Here is a 23,914-nt window from a genome sequence, read left to right as displayed (position 1 = left end):
AGTCTCACTCTGCTGCCCAGGCTAGAGTGCCGTGGCATCAGCCTAGCTCACAGCAACCTCAAACTCCTGGGCTCAAAGCAATCCTTCTGCCTCAGCCTCCCAAGTAGCTGGGACTACAGGCATGCACCACCATGCCCGGCTAATTTTTCTATATATATTTTTAGCTGTCCATATGATTTCCTTCTATTTTAGTAGAGACGGGTCTCGCTCTTGCTCAGGCTGGTCTCGAACTCCTGAGCTCAAACAATCCACTCGCCTTGGCCTCCCAGAGTGCTGGGATTACAGGCATGAGCCACTGCGCCTGGCCAAACCACTCAGTTTTTAAAAAGAAATTTCCTCCCCACCCCAGTTTGTAATGCTATTTATATTGGTACACAAAGATTCAGGATACAAAAAAAAAAAATCAAACTAATTCATGACTCTTCTATTTACTTGTTATGTACTAATTATAAGGATGTCTTAAAATAAGAACTTGGTTTTATTTTGTTTCTCTAGGTATTTTTAAAGGAATAAAGCCAAATTTATCCTAGCACTCTGGGAGGCCGAGGTGGGCAGATTGTTTGAGCTCAGGAGTTTGAGACCAGCCTCAGCAAGAGCAAGACCTGTCTCTACTAAAAATAGAAAGAAATTATATGGACAGCTAAATATATATATAGAAAAAATTAGCCGGACACGGCGGCGCATGCCTGTAGTCCCAGCTACTCGGGAGGCTGAGGCAGGAGGATTGTTTGAGCCCAGGAGTTTGAGGTTGCTGTGAGCTAGGCTGATGCCATGGCACTCTAGCCCGGGCAGCAGAGTGAGACTCTGTCTCCAAAAAAAAAAAGTCAAATTTATCTTTTTAAATGTTTGGAGGTTGGTTTTTTTGTTGTTGCTGTTAATTTAGATAAAATTTCTTTATACCTATTTCTCCATATTCTTTAAATGCTATTTGTAAAAATGGAAACAGATAATTTACAAAAGCTCACTTAAACACTTTTTGTTGGCTTTTGTTAATAAGTAACAAAATTGAATTCCATATATTTTTGTCCCTTCCCTGTATTCTGGTGAAGAAGATCATAAAATTACCTGCAAGGGAAGGAACAGAAGATGGAGAAAGTGTTCAGGCTCTGTGTGGCTCTGACTCTACACTCACCCTCAGAATACTTTGACGCTGACCATGTTCAACTCTTAGCTCCTGTAGGTTAGTGGAAGGAACAAAATAATACTGTATGAAAAGTAAGAATAAAATAAATAGTACATTGTTTTAATTATTATAGTTTTAATTAAAGCAAATAATTTGAGGTGTGGTAGCTAAATACAAATTACAGAGAGGTGATGTTGATAATAAAAACATTTAAAGAAATCTCAAAGAATAAAAAGTATTTTCTTATGGTTGAGACTTTTAAGAAAACAGTTTTTGTATATCAAATTGCTCATAGAAGACCGCTGAAATAAAATACTGTTCTTTGGATTTGTTTTTAAAAATTATAAAATCATGTAAGCTTGACTGAAACATTTCAGTTTTTCAGACTATTCGTTTTTCTCACGTGTAGCATCTTTCTAGATCTCACGTGTAGCATCCTTCTAGAAGCTCTAGGGATGTTCCCTAGGAAGCTGTCAGACTCTCCTAGTAAATATTGCTGTTAGATTGTGACCACCTGCTGTGTGGGAGTCAGAGAATTAACCCCACAGTGCCGGGTGCAGACGTCTGTTGGATTATCGCAACACTTATGTGTGTACGTGTGTGCGCAAGTTAAACTGTGACAAAAGATGCGAAGGTTGTTAAACAGGATTGCACACACCTTCTCCTTTTGTATCGCGGCTTGTCGTTAAGTGTTCCTTTCTCTCCTTGCTTCATCGGTATAGCCTTAAATGATGCCAAGGCTTATTTTCCTTCATGTTGTGAGGTCCATAGTTCCTAATTAAATATCAATAAATTTATTTTACCCAGTAAATAGTCTTAGTTTTATTAGTGTCATCTAAAGATAGATGAAAAGAAAGGAAGAAAATCGGAGGTTAAGTGCTCAGGAGGGGTTCCCCGTGTGTCCTCTGCCTCGTCCCCTCTGAGAGCTGTGTCATATTTCCCCCCATCGCAGTGGCTCACGTCTCAGCGTTCTGTGCTTTTTTCCCAACATCAGTCACAGCCGTAACTATTTCCCTGCTGGACAGTTGGCTCCAGGGGGGACTGTGCAGAGAACTGCCTGACCCAGTGCCTTTGCTTCTTGGTTAACGTCAACTTTCTTGCCTGTTGCGCTTGCCTGAGGTCAGTTAGGAAGTGGCGTGGGACGAGGACAGGCACTCTGATCTTTTGCTGTAAAGCCTGATATGCCTATTCTGTACTCTCAAGCCTTGGATTCATTTTAGGTCAGGTTGTTCTGCTTATTTACAGGTAAGTCTCAACATAGAGGTGTCTTTTAAACTTTAGAAATGGCTGAAGTTACAGAAGGCTGCAGAAGAATTATTGTTAGGATTGCATATGTAGTCATTAAGTTTCACTCTTTATTTTGACTGGTGACTCCATTTTAAAAAAAATTGAAAGCTACATAGTTTTAGTCATGCATTCAAAGTTATGGGAGTTGGTGTGACTCCCTCTTAGGCTATCCTGCATCCTAAACATTATCATTTACTTTGGTATAATGGCTTCATTCTGCTTGTTTCTGTTTTGATCTGTGGATTTCTCATCCATCTTTTTTGTTGTGGCTTTCATTTGGGATTTATTGATTGGGGAAACTGGGTCATTTGGTTTCTCATAGTCTGGCTTTTGAGGATCGCAGCTCTGTGGTCCAGTTTGACCTGCTGCTCAGTCCTCTGTATTTCCCGGAAATTGATGGTTGGTCCAGAGGCTGTGGGGTGGGTCGAGGCTGTTGCACAGGCTGCGGAAAGTTGTGTTTTCAGGAGGCACACATGTCAGTTATCTCATTTTGTGATATATGTAGCTATTGATGCTAGATCCAGTAATTCATTAAGAATTGCAAAATGGTGGTAATCTAATTTTCTTTCCTTTGCTAACTGGAATGCCTCTGTAAGGACATAGGCTTCCCATTATCTGCTATTTGGTTATGCTGTGGTATGGTTCACATGGGAAAAGTAGGAGAAGTGTTTAATTCCTTCTCTTTATGTACTTACCAGTTTTCAAAATAGCATCCTTCAGTGGTAACCAGCTAGGTTTTTTCTTTTAGTTGTCATTTTTTGACAAAATCCTTTCTGATGCTGAGGTTTTCCCATCTTTGACCAGTGGGGGCCTCTGTGTTGGATCCCAAAGTTTGTTCCTGCTTTCTCGGGTGACAGGGTTTAAGGCCCATTTTGTACACATCCTAAACCACTGCTTTCTTGCAAGGGCTCCGGTTTCTTTTAGTTTGAAATTGTATTTCAAGAGTACTTTCTGGCCACTCCGAGTTGCTACTGTGTTGTCTCTCTAGGCCTTGGAATGGACAGAGTTAGGAAATCAATATACTTTTAAAAGATAAAAACACCTCATTAATTCATACTGATATTTTCCATTGAAATTTATGGCTACTGGGTTTTATGTATCTCTTCTATCTAAAATCTTACCTCCTCTCTGACATGGTGAGAATTGTGGATATCATGAACAATAAAATTTTAGAATATCATATAATTAGTCAATATTTTATGCAACATTATATACACAGCTATCTGAGAATAAGAAACAAAATTATATTATATATAGTTAAGATTATATTACTATTATATATATTTAGTTTATATTATTTGAGGCCTGTCTTAGTGTGTTCAGTCTTCTTTTCCTGTCTTCTGTTTGTAATTTTCAATTGAATTCTTTTCATCTTTTTTCTTTTTGATTTTTAATTTTTTCATTCTTTGCAACTTATGTTTATCTGATATTATCTGCTGTATAATCACTCTTGTGTAGCTTCTAGTTTAGACTTCACTTCTGAAGTGATTTCTTTTCCATTTACTTCAAATGTTTAACCCATTCCTGAGTTTTTCTAATTCTGATTTACAGCATTCCTATTATATCATTTTCTTAATGTCTTTTCTCATTTCTTGAAACAGTGGATCCTGGTTTTCTTCTGTTTTGCAGGCATATCTTTCTGACATGCCTTCATCTAAGGGTGTCACTCTGTCCTGTGAGCTGCAGTCCTTCCTGTTGTCATTCTGGTGTGAAAATCTGTTTTCCCAAACTTGTAGCAGGTAGAAGTGGGTCTGAATCCTTTTACTAGATTTATGGCTCTAATGCTCTTCTTATGCCAGTTTTGTGAAGTGCTAAAAATATGGCCTCATATTTCTTGAGATTTCCTAGGTTTTTCTCTATCTTTCCCCCATTTTTCCTTGAACCACCCTTTCTTATAGTAAAGGTCTTTTTAACTGACTCCAGTAGTATTTGATATTTTAATTCCTCACACTTATCTATAATGTGGGGCTTTGTCCTGGAAGGGAGCTTTGCCTAATTTTGGGTGTTCACAGGACTGTCGTGCTCCAGCTCCTGAGGACTTTACCATGGATCCGTGCGTTACTGTGAATCGTCTCACGTGAGGATGTCTCACCCTGTCCATTGCAGCTGCAAGGTTGGTTCTCCTGTACTCAGCTCCCCTAGATTCCCCACTGTGTCCCTCCTTGTCCTCCATAGCTGTCAGTACTGATTGCAGATCAGTAGCTCTTGCAGATTTGTCCTGACTGCTCAAATTTTGGGATTCACAGGACTCCTTATCACTTAATTTTTTTGGTACTGTATATGTTGTCCCAGGGCCTTTTGCTTTGTTTTGTTTGCTTCTCTTCCAGTAACTCTGTCTAGGAGGTTCAGGGGCGAGTTTAAAACTGTTACCTCCACCATCTTCCCAGCTGACAACAATCTTGTGATTTATCTTTAAAAAAAAAAAAAATTTGTTGCTAAAGGCACTGGATATTTTCTGAAGTTCAAAAGCAGAGCTAAAAGCAATAAAAAAAAAATCCCTTTTAGCAGAAACAAACCCAAGGCATGTTCTTCATGTTTGTATATAACACTGGACACCTCAAAATCCACAGCAATCTCATCATCAAATACAGGATCCTGAATGTTGTAAGACTTACATTGCAATTTTAAAAGGAAATTCCATGAGTAGAATTTGTGGCCTTTTAAAGTAGTTAAGCCTCAGATCCTCATAATTGATTGAACTCTTAGGAACTAATAATAATCTTTTTGTTTTTTTTTTTTTTAAGACAGAGTCTCACTGTGTTGCCTGGGCTAGAGTGAGTGCCGTGGTATCAGCCTAGCTCACAGCAACCTCAAACTCCTGGGCTTAAGCAATCCTACTGCCTCAGCTTCCCGAGTAGCTGGGACTACAGACATGCACCACCATGCCCGGCTAATTGGAACTAATAATAATCTTATCTCAATAAAAAAATAGGAGAATGTATCTGTGTTCATTCTAGATGTTTATTCCACCTAAGTATGATGATATCCAACATTCAGAGTTCATAGCAGTACCTGTCCATGATACCTCCCCAGGAAAGAGTGTTCTGAGTCCTTTTTACCATTTTCTTTTAATTTTCCTTTTTTAAAAGAACTGCTAGTGCTGTATCCAAGAAAGTAGGAAAGGTGCTGTAAGTTACAGAATCACTGCTGAGATTTATTCAATAATTCAAATCTTTAAAAATATATACCTAAGGGAAACTTCTTTCACAAGTTTTATTATTTTGCTATGGAAAGTATTTTTACTAAAAAGATCAATCTGAGCTCAAAATACATATCTGGGATTAAGTCTGATGTTTTGATTAATGGTGAAGCTGTCCCTCTGATTTACAGCTCATGTTTATAAATTAATGATAACATAAATTCTATAGATGACTTCATTTGGGAACTAAATAAGCATGAATTTTGGCCTCTCAGTAAAAACGTTTTACATTTCTAGAAATGGAAGGATGTCTTCTAATGTTTAATCATCGTAAAATTGAAACAATTGAGTCATTTTATTATTAAAAAAGGAAATACAGTAGTCAGTTGAGGGTTGTATGAAGATACGCATGATAATAGTAGTCCTCTTTTCAGTTTAAATGTCTGTAAACACTATAGTTGTCACATGAATTCATCACTTTTATGTAATTTGGATAGGTGTCATTAAAGCTTTGAAATACTCAGTTACTTAACATTTCTATTAAATATTTATAAAATATTTTTATGCTTCAGATGATGCCCTTGTTTTACAGATTTCCAATCAAGATGTAAAGGGTGAAGAATCAAAGAACAAAGAATCAGTAACAAGTGAAATTTAAGCCTTCAGTCATGCAGATTCCTAATATGATTCATAACTCATTGTCATGTTATTTCTCTAAATGCCATGTATAGTTTAATGTCCAATAAAATCAAGTTACATATATCACTTGCTTTTCTTTAAACCAAACAAATTATGCACATCTAATTTGGGTAATTATAACATGGCATTAGAAGTTTATAATTATTTTAAGTAATAGTTATAGTTTAAAGACATGCTTTTGAAACAGATATGGATTTTTTACTAGTCTCTGCTGGCATTATTAGCTAGGCAGTGTGATTGGGGAGGTTAACTTATTTTTTATTGACTACTGGGAAAAAGCAATCAAAATAGTCAACCTAGGTGTTTCCTTTCTGTCTTGAGTAACTTTGACTTTGTGTTTTTAGAGGTGATCACATTGTGACTAGCATGATTAGACTAACAGCGGATTGGTAGACTAGTCCCATTCAAGTTAATGTTTCAGAATTAGGGCATCAATTAATTACATGTATTGCTTACTTTAGGGTAAAACCCAAGTTAGAAAATGTGACCTCTGACCTCTTGTGACATGTTTGGCATTGAAATTTCTGAGTTCTCCTGGAGTTCTTCCTGTTGCTACAGATATATATAAGCCCAAACTGTAAGTCCTCTTCGTGTGTAGCTTGACTTTGAAGTTGCAACTAGGTACATATTATTTCTTTTTTTATGTATTATAATTTCACTTGTTGAAGCCCAATTTCCAGAAACTGTTTATTTAAGTTAAAGTTTGCTATGTCTCTCTCTCTTATTTTTTTTTTTTTTTTTTTTTTTGAGACAGAGTGTCACTTTGTTGCCCGGGCTAGAGTGAGTGCCATGGCATCAGCCTAGCTCACAGCAACCTCAAACTCCTGGGCTTAAGCGATCCTACTGCCTCAGCCTCCCTAGTAGCTGGGACTACAGGCATGAGCCACCATGCCCGGCTAATGTTTTTGTATATATATTTTTTAGTTGGCCAGATAATTTCTTTCTATTTTTAGTAGAGACGGGGTCTCACTCTTGCTCAGGCTGGTCTCAAACTCCTGACCTCGAGCGATCCACCCGCCTCGGCCTCCCAGAGCTAGGATTACAGGCGTGAGCCACCGCGACCGGCCTCTCTCTCTTAAAATTATTAGAGAGGAGGAGAATGGCCACTCCTAAATTACTTCTTTGTAAATAAGTTAGTTTGAAAAACTACTTGTTATTATGCTGCTTATGTAATTCCAAGGATTCTTCATGGAATTACTCATTGTATTCTCCTTTCAACCTATATTGATTTGTTCTTCTTACATATCTTATTGTGAAAGTGGATTGGCAGGTATACTTTACCACTCTTATCATTACTATTTTATTTTACCTGATAGCCTTACAGAAGAAGTAGCTAATTCTGAATAACCAAAGTCCATGGTGAGTTTTTTCCAGGAAGCCAAAATCTTCTGACATTCATCTTGCCTTGGATTGTCTAGCTGCGGTCATGTGCTTGACATTTCTTTGCAGTTCTATGAAGGAAACATACAGACAAGGCACATAGAAATGTAAACAGCTGTTAAAGAATCATACAGTAGTACCTAGTAATAGGAGAGGGTCGTTACCACATGATGAGGGTTTATTAATTTACAACACTGGAGGCTTTGTTTGAGGGGAGAGGCACCAGGAGAGCTCGGAAGGCCTTGTGGGTGGCATGGAATTAGTCAGGCCTCAATCGTCAGATGGGGTTTGACATGGCAGAGAGGACAGTCCAAGTAGAGGGACCGTAGGGTGTAAGGAAAGTGGATAAAAAGGCAGAGAGGTCAGACTAGGAAGGCCTTGAATGCTAGCATTGACATTTTAATCCATAGGTAGAGGGGAATAGTGAGTGCTTTTTGAATAGAAAAATGGTAAAAAATAGAACATACTCATTTTTTTTCCCTCCCAGGCTAGACTGAATGGTCCCCTCAAATGTCTCTTGAGTCCATCTGCTCTTCCCTCTTCTGGGCTGAGTTTTCACTCTTGTGATTTCCTGCCTGTTCCTCCAGCCCCTGTTTTTCCACAACGTCATCTTCTCAGATCGCTCTACCATCGCAGGCCTTTCTCTCTTGCCCTTGAAGCCCACATTCCTGGGCAAAGGTGTCGCTGTCTTGGCCCGTGTCTTCCACATCACCTCCGCTGCCCCCACTCTGCTATGCTCCAGAAGCCGGAGATGCGCTTGGCAGGTCCTCAGGTCTGTGTCTCCCACACGCCACCTGGGATGACCTTCCCAGACTCTTCTTCCAAATGTCATCCCTGGGAAGTCTTTCCTGGCACTGTTAAGTCAACCTAATTTTACCAGTTATTTTTCTAAATTTTAGGTATGATTGTGTTCTTTAATCCTCCTTTGATTTCCCTATTGTGCATAAAGTCCAAATAATGGGGCAGGGCATTTTTATAAAGCTCTTCACAATTAGATCATAATATTTCTTCTTTTTACAGCCAGCCTTTCCCCTCTCAGTGTTCCATCTGATGAGACAAGTCTCAATGGCCTGAGCACTGTATAGACTTTTTTTTTTAAGAGATGGGATCTCGCTAGGTTGCCCAGCCTGGACTCGAAATCTTGGATTCAAATGATCCTCCCACCTCACCCTCCTGAGTAGCTGGGATTACAAGCATGTGCCATCATGCCTGGCTTGGATTTTTAATTTTGTATTTTTCCTTCATTAATGGACAAAATCATACCCAGTCTTTCAGGATCCAACTAAAATATCATCTCCTTTGAGATTTTGATACATTCCTCATTGTAACCAATCCTGTTCCCCTTTGTCTTTATTCTCATAGTAATAGATATAAAATTTGATTTTATTAGTTATTGTAGTCTCCTATGATCTTTGAAATATATTTCCATTTCTTTTATTGACTGTGAGAACCTTAAGGGTAGGGAATATGTCTTTTCTATTTTTGTATCTTAATGTGAAACAGTGATTGAGACGTTAATAATAATATTCAGTTTCATTAACTGCAGAAGTGGTTTTATGGAGGATTATAATAATTGGTAACATTAAATGAGCCATTATTTTGTGACAAGCACTGTGCTATACATAAGTTACTTACCTCATTTAATTTTCACAGCAACACAGGCATGTGGTCATTACCCCCACACTGCTGAGAAGGTACTGTAGTGAGAAGGTGAAGTAGTTGCCCAAAGTCATCCAGGTTGTCGGTGGCAGAGCTAAAATTTGAATATAGGTCTATCTAATGTTGGAGTTCAAGCTACTAAACATTTAAAATTTTTTCTTCTGGTATTTAAGGGGTTTATATTTATATCTTTGCAAACTTTGAAGTTTTCAAAACATGATCCATCTCCATGGTACTTACATATTATCTCATTTCATCCTCACAACTGTGAGTTAAAACTAGCCCCACTTCATAGGTGAAGAATGCAGCTCTCAGAGTAAATTACTTCTCCCAGGTTAAGTGTTAGAATTAAGAAGAACCTAGTGCTTCAGAATATATTCTAGAATTTTAAAATTAACTCCATTTGATAGAGAATCTATAAAGATGCTGTTTAGGTTTTGAAGTTTAACACTTTTTGTTCAATGCAATTTTAAAGTAAAATACTTGTTTGCCATGAAATATTACATTTCTAAAAGTAACATAACCATATAATAGGATACTCGGAAAATACAAAAACAGAAAAATAACCACCTATAATTTCTCTACCCAAATTCAACTAAGGTACTCATTTTGATGTTGTTCTTTCTAGTCATTTTCTGTATATGTATGTGTTGTCTCAGCATGGCTGAGTTGTCCTCCATGTTGTCGCGTGGCCACCGCAACATGTGATGGTGGCACGGGGCTCCCCCTGGTAAGACGGTGCCTCCCCATACCTGGGAGGGAGGAGAAGCGAGGTGAACGAGCACTTGTTATGAGGTTTGCATTATCTCATTTACCCGCAACACAGCCACATGGCACTGGCTTTAATGATTCTCTAGGTGCGCAGCTGGAGATGCAGGCGGGATGAGGGCTTGTCCTGCCATACAGCGGCTGCTGTGCACAGGGGACCCGCAGACTCCAGAGGCCTCGCCTCCCCCGGGCACTCACGTGGCCACTGCATCTTCTATTAAGTTCTCGTAACAAAGCTCCGTGCTCCAGCTGCACAAATAAACAAACAGTGGGGTGAAAGCTCAGAGGGGTAACCTATACCAAGGAGCAGAAATTACTTTCGTAGGACTAAGGGCAAGGGACTGGGCACTTGACGTGCATTACCTCATCTGGCTCTGTCTACAACCCTGAGGTGAGTGTCCTCTGCCTTTTTCATCACCGTGCTGTCACCATCGCATGCTAGGATAACCTGGGTGTTTTCACCATGCTCTGTGTCCCCTCGCATCACACCCTTGCCTCGTGCTTTGAATTATTTCCCTACCATGGACACGCAGGCGAGTGTCTCTGGCTTCCCTCCAGCCCAGATGACTGTGCATTGCCCCAGCTCTTCACGGCCACTCACTGCGATGTACGTCCAGAAAGAATTCCTCCGTGGTGATGCCATGTGCATATGGGTACTTAATTTGACTAAGCTCTTAAGAAAGGATGCCTCAGTCTACAAGTTTGGTAGCACCGTGCACATTGAGTTTTGTTTTCCTGTACATCTGCATATACTTGACGTTCACTTGCCCAAATTTTGTCATTCAGAGGGATGTTTTAATTTGCATTTCTGTATTTGGTTTAGGCAGCTCTTGGTGTTCTTATATGGTTCTGGGCTTCCTTTGCTGCGGGTGCCTGTTACTGCCTTCTGCCCATTTCCCACTGGGATTGCTGTCTTTTCCTGTTGACTTGCAGAAGCTCTTGTTACACTGGACAATAATTCTTTTATAGGTTTTATGGTTTGTAAATCTTTTCTCTGTCATCTGTTTGTTAATTTTTTCCATAGTTTACTGAACAGAAAATTCTAATTTGGATGTGATCAAATTCAGTCTAGTTTGCCTACTGTTTTATGCTTTTGAAATTTTATTTAAGAAGTCCTTAAGGCAACAAGAATATTCCCTACATTTTCCTTTACTAACTTTATAGTTTTACCTTTCATAGTTAGGTCTTTAAACCATCTGTAGTTATCTTTTTATGTGTTAGGTAAGGATCTACCTTACTTTATTGTTTGTTGTGAGTCTACCTTGTTCTTTATACTTTAAACATAAAGGCCTTAAAAACTCTTGTGGGAGATACTTTAGGGGCCCCTGTAGCCGACCATATGGTTAAATTGCTTGTTGGCAGTGCCATAGTGTTCTTTGCCCTCTGCCGTGAAACCTCTTCCCACCAGTGTGTGGTCTCTGTGAGGTCGGGGTCTCTGTCGCATGTGGCTGGCATGTGGCCCTCACCCAGCTGTCTCCAGCAGTGTTTGTTACATGCTGGGTGCACGTGAGCTCTTTTCCTGCAGCCAGTTTGTCCTTCTGAGAGAAAGCTTGAAAATGTTAATAGACCAAGACTAATGCTAATATTGCTCTACTATTAACTGGCTGTTTTCTCGAGGAAGTCGTTTTTCTTACTTTGTCTGTAAATCGGTGCCTGTGTGTCTCCACCATCTCATTCAAGATACAGGTTCTCTGTGCTCCTGGGTGGCCAGCCCACCCTGCCCTCCAGCCCCACTCCATCACTGATTGGCTTTCTGTCACAGTGATGAGCTTTGCCTGCTTTGGAATTTTATATAAGTGGAATTATACAGTATATTACTTTCCATGATCGGCTTTTTTTATCAACATGTTTTGAGATTCATCTGCTTAAGGATGTTGGTGGTTCATTCTTTTTCATTGCTGAGTAGTAGTCCATTGTGTGCATATATATACACACCATGATTTTTTAAATCCATTTATCTGCTGAAGGGACATTTGGGGGTTATTATGACATAAGATAGAGTGTGCTTTTATGTACAGGTGTAGGCGTGTATTGGGATAAATATCTAAGAGTGGAATCACTAGGCCATATGATAAATGTATGTTTAACTTTATTAGAAACAGCACAACTGTTATCCAAAGTGAAGAGTTTACATTTCCACCAGCAGTATATGAGAATTCCAAGTTTTCCACACCTGGTATTGTCCATCTTATAAAATTTGTGTCATTCCAGTGGGTTTGTTAGTGGCATCTCACAAAGTTTAAGTTTGCATTTTCCTGATGTAAGCACCTTTTAATGTGCCTATTGACCAATGATATCTTCTTTCACAAAGTGTCTGTTCAGTTCCTTTGCCCATTTCCTAGTGAGTTGGTTTATTTCAGCATTCTTACTGAAGTGTTATAGAGTTCTTCATATGTGCTGGATACGAGTTCACTGACAGATCTACATATCTATGGTTCTAGAAGGAGATGATAGAGGAAATGAGGAAGAATCACTATTTATAGAGATATTGGGTAAAAGATACTAGTACTAAATCCAGGAAGCCCAGTGCAGAACAAATCAAAAGGATATCCACATTTAGCCATATTATAGTGAAAACTGCAGAATTTACTAGAGGGAAAGAGAAAATCTTAAATACAGACAATAGATTTTTGAAAAGACATCATTTATAAAGGTGTGGTAATTAGACTCATGACTGACTTCTTAACTGTAGCACTGGAATTCAAATGACTGGAACAATAGCTTCAATATGTCTTGAGAGATATTAACTCTCAGCCTAGAATTACTTACCTTTCAAGTAAGAAATTGAAATAAAGGCTTTTTTAGACAAAGTCTGAGAGAAAAGAAATTCTTAATGGTTTACATTAGGTAGGAAAAAAAATGATCCCAAATGAAAGTTCTGAAATGTAAGAATGAATAAAGAGCAAAGTTGATAAATGTGGTTAAAATTAAAGCATGAACTATAAAATATAACATTCAATTTGTGAAAAATATTTAGGCCAGAGCAACTGTAACACCAGCAGCAGAATATAGAAACAACAAAGGATCATTAGCTGCAGAATGGATAGTCATATGTTTATATAACAGGCTATTACACTACAATAAAAATAAACTGTTGCCTCACACATCAATATGGATTAATTGCAAAAATATAATGTGAAAGAAAGGAATCAAATTACAAAAGAATACTTGGAGAATGACTCCATTTCTGTAAAGCTCAAAAACCGGCAGCACAGAGCAACGTGTTTTTAAGGGATGCACATACACAGGACCCAACGGTATGAAGACAAAAACAGGGAGATGGTTAACACAGAATTAAGGACACTGGTGGTGGGGGCAGGAGCCAGCAGGAGGGGGCCTATCCAAGGAGCTTCTGCTCTTTCTGAGGCGAGGTGGTGGTTTCTCTGGTGTTTCTTTTATTCTTCAAACTGCACATATTTTAAAATACTTCCTTGTATGAGTAATTTCTAAATGAAAAATTTTAAAGAAGGAGTAAGTGGATGGCACAGAAGCCTGTTGGGGAACGTGGATGATAAACAGGGGTCAGGAGGTGGGATATGTAATGAAAGGATTGATTATCCTGCCTGGTCGGATCACTGTTGTGTTGCCAGCAGAGCTTTCCTTCTGTTCCCAGATGTGCACATCTCAGTCACATTCAGGCATTGACAGCCTATTCCACTATGTTTTAGGGAACCGGTTCATTCAGTAGTAATCATCATCATTTAAGTCAACTGTTTCTTTTTAGGTATTTCTCTTTTCTTCCACTGAAGACTTTTCTGTGCCAGATTATCAAACTGAAAATGATATCCTAATTACATGGAAACTACATTATTTGAATGCTGTGTGTTTTTGAACACTTGGCACTAAAGAAAGAAGTGTATTTGGCTGAGTGTTGTTGTGAGTAGAATTCTATCAAGTGTTATCAAGAGAAATTTCATACAGAATTGAAAAAGAAGGCCTAGTATTTACCATTAATTATTTTTCTCTGACAAATGGACAAAGCATATAATTTTATTGTGACCTTTTTTTTAGTTTTTTTTTTTATTTCAATAGATTTAGGGGGTGCAAGTATTTTGGGTTACATGGATAAGTTATATCATGGTGAGGTTAGGGCTTTTCAGGTACAATGTACATTATTATAATATTTTATAATTGAGTTTAAAATGAAAATAGAAGTTTTAAAAATGTATATGATTTAGAAAGATGTAATTTTCTAATTTTTAATTACATAATTTATTTTGAAAGAAAATCCATTCAATAAAATTAGTAGGTTATACATCATAAAGTTGGCTAATCATTGAAAGTTTGTCTTAGAGTTCTGTTAAAATAGATTGTGTACTAAGTGTTGTACAAAATACAGTTAGATTTGGTTTAGGGCTAGTAAATGTATATAATAAGAAAAACATATAACAAATATTTTCAATGGTGGAATTGAGCTTTAATGTAACATTTTGAAACATCCCATTTCATTATGAGACATTGATTAATTCCTATTCTCAACTGCTGAGGAATGGAGAAACAAAAGAGATGGGAATGTTTGCCACTGGCCAAGAGTGAGACTGGCGCTGTCACCAGTGCTGTCGGTGCAAGACGCAAGCCACACAGTGCAGGAAGCAGGGTCCCCATCATCCTGAAGGAAAAATAAAATTCGGTTGGCTTTTAATCCATGTGTGTGCGTGTGTGCACATTGTCCTCATGTGTATCAATCAGTATACACGGTATATTTTATTAGAGCTTTTGTTCCAAAAATATTTTGAGGACAATTAGAAAAGAAGATACAGAGTAAGGCTATATATATTAGAAGGGGATGAGAAGGATGAGGAAAAGAGAAATGAAGTTTAGGATCTAAAATAGAGCCAGGAGGAAACCTAATACGAGAAAGTCTTCCATGAATTCCTACAGCTTGTTAAGGATGTGTCACAAATTTGGCTTTTGGTATAAAGGGCAAGCTCAACATTTTAGTGATGGTCATAAAGCAAATTTGTTGCCCAGGTGAACCGTAGCTTTTATTCACAATGCTAAAACCAGAAGGAAATTTATCCTGAGGGTTTTCAGAAAGGTAACCATTTTCTAATTGATGGCAGAGCATAGCCCTGTGTCTTGAGTAGTCAAGGTTGGGCTTTCGGGTGCAATTTTGACTAAACTGTCACTGGTTGTGTGATGAAGAGTGTCCCAGGACAGTCCTCTGCTGTTGCCTGTGCTCTTTTTCCCAACTACCAAGGAAATGGACTGTACAACTTACAGTATATTTTAGGCCTGGTGCAGTGGCTCGTGCCTATAATCCTAACACTTTGGGAGGCCAAGGAGGGAGGACTGGTTGAGGCCAGGAGTTCAAGACCAGTCTGAGCAAGAGCGAGACCCCATCTCTACTAAAATGGGAGGGGGGGAGAAAAGCCAGGTGTGGTGGCATGTGCCTGTAGTCCCAGCTACTGGAGTGCCTGAGGCAGAAGGATCACTTGAGCCTAGGAGTTTGAAGTTGCAGTGAGCTGTGGTAGTAACACTGTACTGTATCCCAGGTAACAGAGCGAGACCTTGTCTCCAAAAAAAGAAAAAGACACCTCCCCCTCCAAATTTACAATATGTTTAGTCTTCAGATATGAAACAAGTACATTATTCTTGAACCTATGGTGAGTTTTGCATTGTTACACAGATATGTCATTTTCATCAGTTGTGTCATTGTTATAGACTGGTAAGTTTTTAAAAAGTTGGTAAAACTTGGGGATAGGTCCAATTTAATTGTGTAAAAAGATTAGAGCAAGCTATAAAATGTACAATTCATCATTACTGAAATCACAACTTAGAATTAAAAATATTTTTTATAAAATGGAACCAATGTTAATAATGTAAGTAGTGTATGTGTCACAGTAAAAACGGTTTATTTCTCCCAAATGAAAACTCTGCCTGTTATGGAAGGGATAGTTAAGTCTCTACTAGCTTTAAGATAAATAAATGTTTTACTTTTCTACTTTTAATTAATGTCACTGCATAAATAAGAGGTCAAAATCTAATGTAATTATTTGCAGTGTAACCTTTGGGACAATCATAATAGAGAAACTTTTTAAAGAGAAAGTATTTGTAATGCCTTCACTATTCATGAAAGATATAATGGAAAGAAAAGGGATTTTATTGGTTAGTTAATCCCCATAAAATCTACATAATCTTTCACATATATTTTTATTTCTCTTGGGTATACACCTAAGCGTGGGAATGCTGGGTCCTATGGGAGGTAAACACTTAAGACATTGCCCAACTGTTTTCCAAAGTGGTGGTTCCATTTTACATTCCTACCAGCGGTGTATGAGAGCCCCACTTTCCCCCATCCTTGCTAACATGTGGAGTTGAGACTGGCTATATAATTTGCTGGATCTTGGGCAAAATGAAAACGCCGGGCTCCCTGTTCTAAGATCATTAAGGATTTCAAGATGAAAACAGGAGGGCATGAAACAAGGCGCAGGGCCCTCTGTGCAGGGGTTCTGTGTCACTGCACAGGTCACAGGCCCGTGAAGTCAGCCCTGCGTGGCCCGCCAGTCTCTTTCTTTCAGCCACTCGGGCAGGTGCGCAGCAATTCTCACTGTGGTGCAAGTCGCAGTTCCCCCACAACTAATGACATTGAGCATACTTACTTGTCTTCTGAGCATCTTCTTTGGTGAAGTATCTAGCCAGATTTTTTGCTTATTTTGTTATTGGGTTATTTATTTTTTATTACTGAGTTTGAGACCTATTTACATATTCTGGATATAAGTCCTTTATCAGGTACAGGCTTTGCAAATATTTCCTGCCAGTCTATGGTTGGTATTTTCACTCTAACAGTGTCTTTGGAAGAATATAAGTTTAAAATCTTAGGCCGGGCGCGGTGGCTCACGCCTGTAATCCTAGCTCTGGGAGGCCGAGGCGGGTGGATCGCTCGAGGTCAGGAGTTCGAGACCAGCCTGAGCAAGAGTGAGACCCCCGTCTCTACTAAAAATAGAAAGAAATTATCTGGCCAACTAAAAATATATATACAAAAAAATTAGCCGGGCATGGTGGCTCATGCCTGTAGTCCCAGCTACTCGGGAGGCTGAGGCAGTAGGATCGCTTAAGCCCAGGAGTCTGAGGTTGCTGTGAGCTAGGCTGATGCCACGGCACTCACTCTAGCCCGGGCAACAAAGTGAGACTCTGTCTCAAAAAAATAAAATAAAATAAAATCTTGATAAAATTCTGCGTGCTCTTTCAGAAAACCATGCTTCAGGTGTTACATTTAAGACGTCTTTGCCTAGCCCAAGATCACAAACATTTTCTATTTTCTTCTGGAAGTTTATAGTTTTACATTTATATTTATGGCCCATTTTAAGTTACTTTTCGTATATGTATGAGATGTGGAATGAGTTAAATTTTTTTTTTTTGATACACGAGTAGCCACATTTTCCTGCACACTTTATTGAAAAGACAATCCTTTTTCCACTGCATGGCCTTTGCTCATCTGTAACACATCTGTTTTCCATGCTTGAGTGAGTCTATTTTCCTTTTTTTTTTTTGAGACAGAGGCTTGTTCAAGTCGCTGGGCTAGAGTGACATGGTGTCCGCCTAGCTCCCTGCAGCCTCTAGCTCCTGGGCTTGAGTGATCCTCCTGCCTCAGCCTCCTGAGTAGCTGGGACTGCGGGTGCCACCACCACACCTGGCTAATTTTTTTTTTCTATTTTTAGTAGAGACGGGGTCTCACTCTTGCTTAGGCTGGTCTCAAACTCCTGACCCCGAGTGATCCTCCCTCCTTGGCCTCCCAGAGTGCCGGGATTGCAGGAGTGAGCCACTGCACCCGGCCGTGAGTCTGTTTCTGAACTCTCTATTTCGTTCTATTGATCTATTTGTCTTTATACCACTGTCTTGATTACCATAGCTTTATTAATCTTGAAATTGAGTGGTATTAGTCCTTGAATTTTGTTCTTTTTTTTTTCTGGAGGACTTATTCTATGTCATTTGCATGTCCACATGAATATTAGAATCAGCTTGACAATTTCTATAACAGAGAACACTTAGATGTTGACTGGGCTTGTGCTGAATCTGCAGATCAATTTGGTCCGAACTGATGTCTGAGTGTTTTTCTGACCTGCGAAGAAAGAGTATCTCTCCCTTTGCTAAGGTCTCCTTTATTTTTACTCTGCAATGTTTACAGTTTTTGTAGTACAGGTCTTTTGTAGTTTTGTCAGATTTACCTGTAAATATTTCTTTTTAAATGCTATGACAATCTAATGCCACCAGTGGTATGACAAGAGGTGGAGCCCAGGTGGCAATGTGAGCGATGGCTTCCTCCAGAGTAAATGTTCCAAGAGACAGACAGTGGAAGCTGCTGGTTTCATGAGTCCTGGGCCTGGAAGCTGATACCATGTCATTTCCACCATGTTCCATTCACCAAAGACGTCCTGTATATTTTCTCTTCATCTCATCAGCTCTTTGCTCTGTTTTCTTTTATGACTTCATTTGCATTGAGTATTTTTTCATTCTTATTTCCTTTGTGGCCCATTAGCTATAACTTTTTGTTTTACTGTTTTAGTTATTTAGCTTTAGGGCATGGTTTCTCAACCTTACATTTTGGGTTGGATAGTTCTCTGTGGGGGCACCTGTCCTGTGCAGCATAGGATACGAAACAATACCGTTGGTTTCTACCTTCCAGTGATATGACACCACTTTCTGTGCTGCGCAAGAGCCATACAGAATGCTCCACACTTCCATCGCTTCCCCTCGGGTCTCTATGGTATTGTCATATATGTTACTTACACATGTGTTATACACCCCAATTTCATTATTGTTATTTTTGTTTAAAGAGTCAATTATCTTTTAAAGACGTTTTAAAAAGAAAACAAGTCACATACTACCCATTTGGTTACCATGGGCAGATCTCTAAACATAATCTCATCTGGTATCATTTTTCTCCTGCCTAAAGTACGTCTAACATTTCTTGCATTTTAAGAGTGTGTTGCTGATTGATTCTTTCAGCTTTTATGTATCTTAAAAAGTATTTCACTTTAAACCTATTTTTCTTCTGATATACACAATTTGCCACTGTAACCATTTGTAAGTGTAGTTCACTGGCGTTAAGTAAATTCACAATGCTGTGCAACCATCATCATTATATATTTCCAATTTTCTCATCATACCAACTGGAAGCTCTGTAACCATTAGGCGATAACTCCCATTTCCCCTGCCCTCAGCCCCGGGTAACCTCTAACATACTTTGTCTGTATGAATCTGCCTATTCTAGATATTTCACAGAAGTGGAATCATATGGTATTTGTCCTTTTGTGCCTGGCTTATTTCATTTATCATGATGTTTCCAAGATTCACCCATGCTGTAGCAGGTGTCATATAACTCCATTCCTTTTCATGGCTGAGTAATATTCCTCTTTGTGTACTTGCCACATTTTCTTTATCCATTTATCATCTGTTGATGGACATTGGGGTTGTTTCTGCCTTTTGGTTAGCGTGAATACAGTTGCTATGAACATTAGTATGCAAATGTAAGTTTGAATCTCTGTTCTGAATTCTTTTGGTTACACACCTGTAAGTGGACTTGCTGGGTCATACGGTAATTCTATGCTTAACCTTTTGAGGAACCACCAAAGTGTTTCAACAATAGCTGCACCATTTTTCACTCTCAGCAGCAATATATGCGGGTTCCAGTTTCTCACAGGCGAGGGGGATGGAGGGATGGGATGGAAGATGCCTGGGCTGGGAGTCGGTGCCCAGTGTTCCCTCCTGATCTTAGATCAGACTCCTCAGCTTCTTGGCCATTGGAGCAGGGCTGCTCCCCATACCCACTGTGGCAGTCCCCTGGAGTCCCCCAGGCTTCACCCAGCAGCACCCAGGTGACAGGTCCCCAACAACCCCCTTGGACACGCTCAGACACTCCAGGGCTTTCAACAATTAGAAGCCTGCCCTCTGCCGGCTGCTCAGTGACACAGACCCCAGGACCCAGCAACAGAAACAGGAACGCGCAGGCGCGGCTCTAGCGAGGTGGAGTCTGCGCTGCACTGCCGGCTGTGGTGGCGGCACTTCCGACTTCTGAGGGAAAGAGGCCAAGGCTGGGGCCGAGCTCGGAGCCCCAGCGCTGGATCAGCCTGGGGGCGGGCTCCGGTCCAGCCACCGGCGCACCCGGGGCAGAAGCTGCGCCCGAGGATCAGGCCGGCTCAGCCACGGTGAGGGAGCAGGGCCCACCCAAGCCACAGCCGGCGCCGCCGCCACCGCGTCCCCCGTGTGCCTGTTGCTCCCTGGCTCAGGTGTCCCCCTCAGGCTCCTGCCTTTGCCCAGAGCCCCTTGCTACCACCCGCTCGGTTTCCAGTTCCCCCTTCCCCGTGCAGCCCATTCACCTGCTGGGGTAAAGCCCTGTAGGTGGCACCGCCTTAACCTCCCTTCTTCCCAGTGACAGCCTTTCCACGTTCTCTTTGCCACCGTCTCCCCATCCTTTAACCCTGACCCTTTCTTCTTTTTCTCTTCCATTTTATCTTTCTCTCTCTTCTGTGATCCTCACTCCTTTCTCTCAGTTTTTTTGCTCTTCCTTCTCATCCCCCTCACTGTTTTATCTCCGCTGACCCCTCCTCTCCATGTCCCTTCTCCCGTCTGTCCCCTCATTGGACGTCCTTCCTCGCCCGCTGCCACACCTGTCCCCATCTCCTTCTCCAGGCTTCAGGGGTCTAGGCAGGAACAATTTGAGGACTGTCTCTTCCCAGGAACTGCAGGATGGGCAGATGGGGATTTGTAGTTTTCGTCTTCCTTTTGTGTTTGGAGAAAGGGGAGCTTGGAGGCGTTGAAGAGAGCCTGGAAGCCTTGTTACCTACTGTTATGGCAAAACCCAAGAGATGGTGTGTTACAGCGTGATAAAGACAGGGCGGACATGCATACTGAGACCTTACAAAATATTTAGCTTTTTGACGAAAGTAGCTAAAAAAATATTTTGATTTATATTTTTTTTAATTTTGAGCATCTTTTAGTGGGGAGATACAGCTTCGGAAATTTAAAAATATTTATTTACAGGCTTGACTATTGTAACTTAGAAAAAAAATGATTTTTTTTTTTCTTTTGGAGGCAGAGACCAAGGGCATTTGAGGACTGACAATGACCTTGCTTCGCAGTCAGATTGTGACAGCCTCTTTAATACCTTCCAAAGGGTTCATATGTTTTGCCTTCTCTGCTTTAGTTGGGAAAACCTTATATTTGCAAATTTTCTCCTTCCTGTTTCAAAATAGCTTGAGATTTCAGTTGTTTTTTTTCATTGAGTTGGATTACACGTGGTTTGCAGTACATTTATTAAAAACATTGCTCCATAATATGCAACAAGCTAAATGTTGGTCTCCTAGAGGGACAGACATTCTAGTCAAAACTAAATCCCAATAATCATATTCTCATAGAATGTTAGTCGTTTCCTATTTTCCCTCCATCTGGTTCTTTAGGAAAATGGAGCTCACAGGTTATAGGCGGCGGCAGCGGTGTGTCGGGGGGGGGGGGCGGTGAGCCTCAAAATTTTATTTTAGTTGGCAAGTCCCCCCCTTTTGGCCAAGATATGTCAGAGAGATGGCATCTATGGCCAAACTTTTATGACCTTTAACTTTCACATCCACTTAACTTTTAATGACCATTGACATATTGAAGTTTAGTTTCAAAGATCAATGAATTAGACAAAATCATCTTTCACAAAATACTTATATCTTATGATATTTTCATTAAAAAATTTTGTATGGAATTATTTTCCTTTCATCCACAAGTTTTAATTACATACATACACAGATGATCACATCAACTCTTAGAAAAACCTAGAAAGTTAAAGTAACTTTGAACTGTTAGTCGCCCATTTTATTGGCATTCCTAAATACAAAAATAACAAGGTATAAGCTTTAAACTTATGTTTAAGAACCAATGTTGTAGTATTTTACCTTATAAATGATCCAAATATTTTATGATTATCTCTTTAAAATTAACATAATGACTTTAAGATTTCAATTATAGGAAAATGTTATTCATTTATATTTACCTACTTTATCTTATCTATTCATTTACCTTAGCAGTTTACGTAGATTCCAGCTATTGATTTAAATTACTTTTCTGTTTGCCATTTTTGTACCCTGTAAATTAGATCTGTAACATGGAACAGGGATTAAAATATAGTTTAAGTTACTGGCTTTTCAATCTTAAACTCATAAATCTTACCGAGAAAAGCAAGAAGTCTTTCACTAAGACTTAGTAAACAAATATGACATCACTTTTAAATGCTATAAACGTAGTAGACGTTTTAGAACATCCCATTAGATCATTAGATCCTTCCAAAACGTAACGTCCTGAAATAGAATTTATTGACATCATAGGGATAAAAGTGTCTCTGGTCCCCTAAGTCTGGGAGCAAATGCCCCCAAAAGGTCCCCGTGAAGACCTGTTGAGAATTTACTGCCGTGAAGGTTACTAGGAGAAAGGATTAACACTTATGTATGGATATCTTCAGAACGAACACTCAAAGGTGCAGGGGAAACTGTCCACTATTTATGTGGAAAGCATGGACAGGGCAGTAGAAATGACTGGCCCAAAAGGGGGTGTGCTCATTCTAACAGGCCGAGTGGCAGAACCAGCAAGGCTTTTACATTGAGATTCTGCTTGCCCTCTCTCGAGTGTGCCTTCCTCCCTTCTGGGCCGCAGGGCAGCAAGGCCCTTTCTGGCACGGGGTTTTACAGTAAAACAAAGAACAAAGCAGGTCAGATAATTACTTCATGGCCATTTTACATAGACTAAGTTTGGGTTTTAAGTCTAGCTTTTGAAGAACAGGAGTTGTTTAAAAAAAAAAAGTGTGCTCTCCTTGATTCTAATGGATGCTAATTGCTTCTGTAAATATGGCTTGCTGACCTAGCTTAAGTGAAGCCGAGATGGACTTGACAGGCCGGGGGGAGATAACCACAAGTTACTTCCTGATAAAGGGCTGGAGAGTCCCTGGGCCTTCCAACCAATTAACCAGATAAGAAGAGCAAGGCGTAATCAGAAGCCTGTCCTGCAACTTAAAAACCAACCAATCAAAAGGCAGTCCCACGGCTTGAAAACCAACCAATCAGGAGCCAAGACAATCAGCCACTTTTGAAGGAGCAAATGAATTAAGGGAGGGAGGGGGAATGGCATACCCCATGCATGTAATCTGCTGAAAAGTATAAAAGAAATTCACCCCCCGCTGTGCGGGATCCCTGCCCATGGAAAGAGACCACTGCGTTGGTGCTCCGGGCTTGGACCCCAGCTCAAGCTAGTCAATAAAACTCCTTTGCCTTTTTGCAGCCTCAGTGACTCTGTCTTTCTGTTCCTGGGGACGAGGGGAACCAGCTTTAACACTTTCACAAAAAAGGGGTTCTGGGTTGTACGACCTGCCTTGGGTACAGGGATTCTGGTTTTTATGGCCGGCTTCAGGGAGGGATTGGTATAAGACGCAAGCAGATGAGGCAAAGTCAGAACATTTTTGTTCCTGAAGCATTCATTTTAAGTTTTCTGAATCCCATATCAACATAAGATCACCTGAGTGTAGACTGAGAGGAAGAGACAGAGAGAGAGAAAAAAAAAATCTCAGTGCCAGTCCTCAGCACCTCAAACAATGCTACAAAGTAGCATGCTTTTTCCATGAGGATCACGATTAAGCTGTCTAGAAAACAATCTAAATGGTTTCAGAACAATTTTGGGGGGGGGTGGACTGTACACTTGAGTACATGAAATATTCATAAAGAGTAAGACTGTTTTCAGATTCTCTGGATTGTAATCATCATTCACTTTTCATCTTAAAATAAATTACTACACAAAAATTAATAATTTACAAACGTTTCCCCAGGCACAAACTTTGTTACAGCCACATAATGTACACATAACCAGATCGCTTGTAAAGAGTGGGACAA

The 23,914-nt window shown here is 39.9% G+C and overlaps 3 long non-coding RNA genes across 8 annotated transcripts in view; 2 read left to right on the top strand and 1 right to left on the bottom strand.

The window, feature by feature from the left end:
- The window catches only part of LOC123642994, a 31,137-nt gene extending 24,823 nt beyond the window's left edge, over positions 1-6,314 (top strand). The window contains exons 3-4 of one of the 3 annotated variants that reach the window (XR_006736569.1): positions 4,423-4,523; positions 6,142-6,314. This is a non-coding gene — a long non-coding RNA (uncharacterized LOC123642994). Of the gene's footprint in view, positions 1-4,422; positions 4,524-5,154; positions 5,199-6,141 lie in introns of those variants that run through there. The other 2 variants (XR_006736571.1, XR_006736570.1) reach the window with 2 other exon arrangements.
- Positions 1,242-22,099, bottom strand: LOC123642997. 4 transcript variants are annotated; one of them, XR_006736585.1, is made up of 4 exons: positions 22,059-22,099; positions 20,666-20,841; positions 7,558-10,304; positions 1,242-1,897 (listed from the first exon to the last, which is right to left on the bottom strand). It is a non-coding gene; the product is annotated as an uncharacterized LOC123642997 (long non-coding RNA). The 4 variants fall into 4 exon arrangements; XR_006736586.1 differs by lacking the exon at positions 22,059-22,099 and having other exon boundaries at positions 7,558-7,699; positions 8,096-10,304; positions 20,666-20,992; XR_006736587.1 differs by lacking the exon at positions 22,059-22,099 and having other exon boundaries at positions 7,558-7,699; positions 10,103-10,304; positions 20,666-20,992.
- LOC123643001 lies at positions 19,453-23,314 on the top strand. Its single transcript, XR_006736592.1, has 2 exons — positions 19,453-20,203; positions 22,897-23,314. It is a non-coding gene; the product is annotated as an uncharacterized LOC123643001 (long non-coding RNA).
- Positions 23,315-23,914: the final 600 nt, after the last annotated feature.

The sequence above is a fragment of the Lemur catta genome, chromosome 7 (genome assembly GCF_020740605.2).
Source record: "Lemur catta isolate mLemCat1 chromosome 7, mLemCat1.pri, whole genome shotgun sequence".
Lineage (NCBI taxonomy): Eukaryota > Metazoa > Chordata > Mammalia > Primates > Lemuridae > Lemur > Lemur catta.
The sequence above is the reverse complement of the archived record's forward strand: the minus strand, read 5'-3'. Positions and strand labels throughout refer to the sequence as shown.